This window comes from Anopheles stephensi, unplaced genomic scaffold (genome assembly GCF_013141755.1).
Source record: "Anopheles stephensi strain Indian unplaced genomic scaffold, UCI_ANSTEP_V1.0 ucontig229, whole genome shotgun sequence".
Taxonomy (NCBI): Eukaryota; Metazoa; Arthropoda; class Insecta; order Diptera; family Culicidae; genus Anopheles; species Anopheles stephensi.
The window spans coordinates 25001-31378 of NW_023405157.1; positions in this window are offsets into that span (position 1 = coordinate 25001).

Below are 6378 nucleotides of genomic sequence, written 5' to 3' on the forward strand. Positions count from 1 at the left end.
CCCGAAAAATGTACAAGTCCGGGAATACGGGGTGCATCGTATGTAACGTTCGATGTACATATAAAGCATGGTAGGTGTTGGGATTATATCTGCAACACGGGCATTATCGAAAGATGGTTAAGTGGAGTCACCCAATGGGTGCCGTGCGTTATAAGGTACGTAATGCACAGAAGAGATACATTGTTGGGAGGTGGAACCCGAAAAATGTACAAGTCCGGGAATACGGAAAAGTTCCCCATGAAAGGCTGGGGATACAATTATTGATACAAATAATGTGCCTAAGGGTACATTTATTTTTCTAAGTCCCAGAAATCCGTCACTGAACATCACGACTTACAAACACATCTTCCCCCGGTCCTCCCATATACGGCACGGGGACAAGTATGAAGAATGAAAATCATGTGTGTATGGAACATATAATGTGCCTGAGAGCACATTTTTTTGCTAAGTCCCAGAAATCCGTCACTGAACATCACGACTTACAAACACATCTTCCCCCGGTCCTCCCATATACGGTACGGCACGGGGACAAGTATGAAGAATGAAAATCATGTGTGTATGGAACATATAATGTGCCTGAGAGCACATTTTTTTTCTAAGTCCCAGAAATCCGTCACTGAACATCACGACTTACGAAGACATGTTCCCCCGGTCCTCCCATATACGGCACGGGGACAAGTATGAAGAATGAAAATCATGTGTGTATGAAACATATAATGTGCCTGAGAGCACATTTTTTTTCTAAGTCCCAGAAATCCGTCACTGAACATCACGACTTACGAAGACATGTTCCCCCGGTCCTCCCATATACGGCACGGGGACAAGTATGAAGTATGAAAATTTTTGGTCACAGCGTGAAATCCCTCTAATGATCATGAAAATAGCATCGGATCACTTATCTGACCATAAAAAGTGAACCAAAACCCTATTTGGACAAACTTTTTGGTCCTATGAAAAAATCACTTTTCATATATGTCATGGTCGAAAATTTTCTAAGTCCCAAAAAATCACATATTCTCGAATATCTCGAAAACTACTTATCGGACAGGGGTCAACCAAGGTGTTTTAGAAAGGTCTTTACTAGCTCTATTTAATGAGCCATAGCGACTTTCAAGTGATTTTTTGACACTTTTTCGCATATCGGCATCCTTGGTTCCCATACTGGCCATAGGCCATAGGGCACCGAACGGCCAACTTTTGGTCCGGGGGTGAAATTTTTTTTTCACGAGATTTTGATGAAAATGGCTTCGGAACGCGTTTCTAATAATGAAAAGTGAAACCAAACAGTATTTGCGAAGAAAAAATTGTCCTATGAAAAAATCACTTTTTCTTAGGGTACGGGTCAAAAATTTTCTAAGTCCCAAAAAATCACATTTTCTCGAATATCTCGAAAACTACTTATCGGACAGGGGTCAACCAAGGTGTTTTAGAAAGGTCTTTACAAGCTCTATTTAATGAGCCATAGCGACTTTCAAGTGATTTTTTGACACTTTTTCGCATATCGGCATCCTTGGTTCCCATACTGGCCATAGGCCATAGGGCACCGAACGGCCAACTTTTGGTCCGGGGGTGAAATTTTTTTTTTCACGAGATTTTGATGAAAATGGCTTCGGAACGCGTTTCTAATAATGAAAAGTGAAACCAAACAGTATTTGCGAAGAAAAAATTGTCCTATGAAAAAATCACTTTTTCTTAGGGTACGGGTCAAAAATTTTCTAAGTCCCAAAAAATCACATATTCTCGAATATCTCGAAAACTACGTATCGGACAGGAGTCAACCAAGGTGTTTTAGAAAGGTCTTTACAAGCTCTATTTAATGAGCCATAGCGACTTTCAAGTGATTTTTTGACACTTTTTCGCATATCGGCATCCTTGGTTCCCATACTGGCCATAGGCCCATAGGGCACCGAACGGCCAACTTTTGGTCCGGGGGTGAAATTTTTTTTTCACGAGATTTTGATGAAAATGGCTTCGGAACGCGTTTCTAATAATGAAAAGTGAAACCAAACAGTATTTGCGAAGAAAAAATTGTCCTATGAAAAAATCACTTTTTCTTAGGGTACGGGTCAAAAATTTTCTAAGTCCCAAAAAATCACTTATTCTCGAATATCTCGAAAACTACTTATCGGACAGGGGTCAACCAAGGTGTTTTAGAAAGGTCTTTACTAGCTCTATTTAATGAGCCATAGCGACTTTCAAGTGATTTTTTGACACTTTTTCGCATATCGGCATCCTTGGTTCCCATACTGGCCATAGGCCATAGGGCACCGAACGGCCAACTTTTGGTCCGGGGGTGAAATTTTTTTTTCACGAGATTTTGATGAAAATGGCTTCGGAACGCGTTTCTAGTAATGAAAAGTGAAACCAAACAGTATTTGCGAAGAAAAAATTGTCCTATGAAAAAATCACTTTTTCTTAGGGTACGGGTCAAAAATTTTCTAAGTCCCAAAAAATCACTTATTCTCGAATATCTCGAAAACTACTTATCGGACAGGGGTCAACCAAGGTGTTTTAGAAAGGTCTTTACTAGCTCTATTTAATGAGCCATAGCGACTTTCAAGTGATTTTTTGACACTTTTTCGCATATCGGCATCCTTGGTTCCCATACTGGCCATAGGCCATAGGGCACCGAACGGCCAACTTTTGGTCCGGGGGTGAAATTTTTTTTTCACGAGATTTTGATGAAAATGGCTTCGGAACGCGTTTCTAATAATGAAAAGTGAAACCAAACAGTATTTGCGAAGAAAAAATTGTCCTATGAAAAAATCACTTTTTCTTAGGGTACGGGTCAAAAATTTTCTAAGTCCCAAAAAATCACATATTCTCGAATATCTCGAAAACTACGTATCGGACAGGAGTCAACCAAGGTGTTTTAGAAAGGTCTTTACAAGCTCTATTTAATGAGCCATAGCGACTTTCAAGTGATTTTTTGACACTTTTTCGCATATCGGCATCCTTGGTTCCCATACTGGCCATATCCCATAGGGCACCGAACGGCCAACTTTTGGTCCGGGGGTGAAATTTTTTTTTCACGAGATTTTGATGAAAATGGCTTCGGAACGCGTTTCTAATAATGAAAAGTGAAACCAAACAGTATTTGCGAAGAAAAAATTGTCCTATGAAAAAATCACTTTTTCTTAGGGTACGGGTCAAAAATTTTCTAAGTCCCAAAAAATCACTTATTCTCGAATATCTCGAAAACTACTTATCGGACAGGGGTCAACCAAGGTGTTTTAGAAAGGTCTTTACTAGCTCTATTTAATGAGCCATAGCGACTTTCAAGTGATTTTTTGACACTTTTTCGCATATCGGCATCCTTGGTTCCCATACTGGCCATAGGCCATAGGGCACCGAACGGCCAACTTTTGGTCCGGGGGTGAAATTTTTTTTTCACGAGATTTTGATGAAAATGGCTTCGGAACGCGTTTCTAGTAATGAAAAGTGAAACCAAACAGTATTTGCGAAGAAAAAATTGTCCTATGAAAAAATCACTTTTTCTTAGGGTACGGGTCAAAAATTTTCTAAGTCCCAAAAAATCACTTATTCTCGAATATCTCGAAAACTACTTATCGGACAGGGGTCAACCAAGGTGTTTTAGAAAGGTCTTTACTAGCTCTATTTAATGAGCCATAGCGACTTTCAAGTGATTTTTTGACACTTTTTCGCATATCGGCATCCTTGGTTCCCATACTGGCCATAGGCCATAGGGCACCGAACGGCCAACTTTTGGTCCGGGGGTGAAATTTTTTTTTCACGAGATTTTGATGAAAATGGCTTCGGAACGCGTTTCTAGTAATGAAAAGTGAAACCAAACAGTATTTGCGAAGAAAAAATTGTCCTATGAAAAAATCACTTTTTCTTAGGGTACGGGTCAAAAATTTTCTAAGTCCCAAAAAATCACATTTTCTCGAATATCTCGAAAACTACGTATCGGACAGGGGTCAACCAAGGTGTTTTAGAAAGGTCTCAACAAGCTCTATTTAATGGGCCATAGCGACTTTTTAGAGATTTTTTGACAAATTTTGTCATATCGGCATCCCGAGTTCCCATACTGGCCATAGGCCATGGGGCCCCGAACGAAAAAATTTTGGTCCGAGGGTCAAAATTTTTTTTCTCATAAATTTGTTCAAAACGCCGTCGGAACGCGCCTTAGATCATGAAAAGTGAAAAGAAACAGTATTTTGCAAAAGTTGGGGTGGCCTATGACTTACATGGCCACGTCCTAGGTCCGAGTTCCCGAGGTCGTGTTCTTCAGTGGCGGAAAAAAATGGCCACTTGTGGGAGATGCAAAATGTTCATTTTGTATTATAGGGGACACACTATCGAAGCGAAAATTTCAGAAATGGCCTAAAACGTGAAGAAATGATGGGGTATGTACGAAAAGAAGGTTTTTATGGTCAAACGGTGAAATTTTTTTTTTTATGAAAAATTTTGGTCTCCCACCGTTCATGAATTTCTAGGACCAAAAATCGAAAAATTTGAAAACTTCACGATCGAAAGGGAAACGCATATGTGGTGTTCCTAGGTGTGTACGGTGTACGAAAAACGGGTTCACGATGAGATATCAGGCAAATAAGTGGACCTAAAGTGAGTTATACGGGTAAGACGAGGTGTCCAAAGACCGAAATAGGGGTACCAACTGAGAACGAAATGAAGGTCCCCGAAGTCGCCATACAAGTTATAGGAGGTGTCCAAAGTACGAAAAGAGTTCCATATTCGGCTGTTCCTACTATATGGTTCCCTGATTGCTGCTCCAAGGAGTAGTGAGGAAGTGTCCAAAGGTCTGTTGGGGGTATCGAGGTGATACCCTCGACGGACAATATGCACGAAAAGTGGTTCGATGATCTATCCTGTAGGTCGTACGGCAGCCATACCCGGCTGGAAGTACCGCGGTAATTCCGCAATAAAACGTTCGCCAGACGAACAAACAAATTGAATTAGCTCATCGTAGTGTACGGAAACGAAACGAAAATGTAAGGTGATTAGGGATCCGGGAGCAATCTCGCGATCCCATGGTTCGGTGTAAGAAATGATACGAAGTGTTCATAAGTCTCCTCTGGAGGCAGAACCATCGTAGCAAAGTTCGGGAACCCAAGGGTCACAAAAACTCGTAGGACGATATCCACGAATAATCGGGGACTTGTGGGGACTACCGTGCCCTGACAAGTCAACTACACCTTAACTGGTGATGGTCGTCCTACGGGGACCTGCGGGGAACAAAAGGGTCACAAAAACTCGTAGGACAATATCTCCGAATAATCGGGGACTTGTGGGGACCACCGTGCCCTGACAAGTCAACTACACCTTAACTGGTGATGGTTGTCCTACGGGGACCTGCCGGGAACCCAAGGGTCACAAAAACTCGTAGGACGATATCCACGAATAATCGGGGACTTGTGGGGACTACCGTGCCCTGACAAGTCAACTACACCTTAACTGGTGATGGTCGTCCTACGGGGACCTGCGGGGAGCAAAAGGAGTCAGAAACAATCGTAGGACGATATCCACGAATAATCGGGGACTTGTGGGGACTACCGTGCCCTGACAAGTCAACTACACCTTAACTGGTGATGGTCGTCCTACGGGGACCTTCAGGGAGCCGCAGTAAGTCGCAGGTCGTATGCGAGCCTTGATAGGTCCTGTTGGGGGCGTGCGGGGTGTAATGCCTCGGTACGTCAAATGTTGGTGTACGATGTACATCGATAATCTGACATCCTCCTGAACAACCTTTGCTCGTGTGGTTATTGGCGCTGTGGAGTCGGTGTACTGCCGCAGGTCAATGAGAGTGGTCACAACAAAGATTGTGTCACCTGATGAACGTAGAAAGAGAGTCTGCGGGGACTGGTGCCCTGGTAGACAAAAAATATCGAACAAGCAATTGACGAAGACGAATTCTGGTTGATCCTACCAGTAATATACGCTTGTCTCAAAGGTTAAGCCATGCATGTCTAAGTACAAACATAAATGAATGTGAAACCGCATAAGGCTCAGTACAACAGCCATAATTCACAAGATCATCCACCCTTCAGTTACTTGGATAACTGTGGAAAAGCCAGAGCTAATACATGCAACATGCCGGGACCGCTGTCCGCTTGCGGGCGGTGGAACTGGTGCACTTATTAGTAAAACCAATCGCCTCCGGGCGGCTTGAGTTGAAGTCTGGATAAGGATGCCGATCGTATGGTCGCTTGACCGACGACAGATCTTGCAAATGTCTGCCCTATCAACTATTGATGGTAGTGTAGAGGACTACCATGGTTGCGACGGGTAACGGGGAATCAGGGTTCGATTCCGGAGAGGGAGCCTGAGAAATGGCTACCACATCCAAGGAAGGCAGCAGGCGCGTAAATTACCCAATCCCGGCACGGGGAGGTAGTG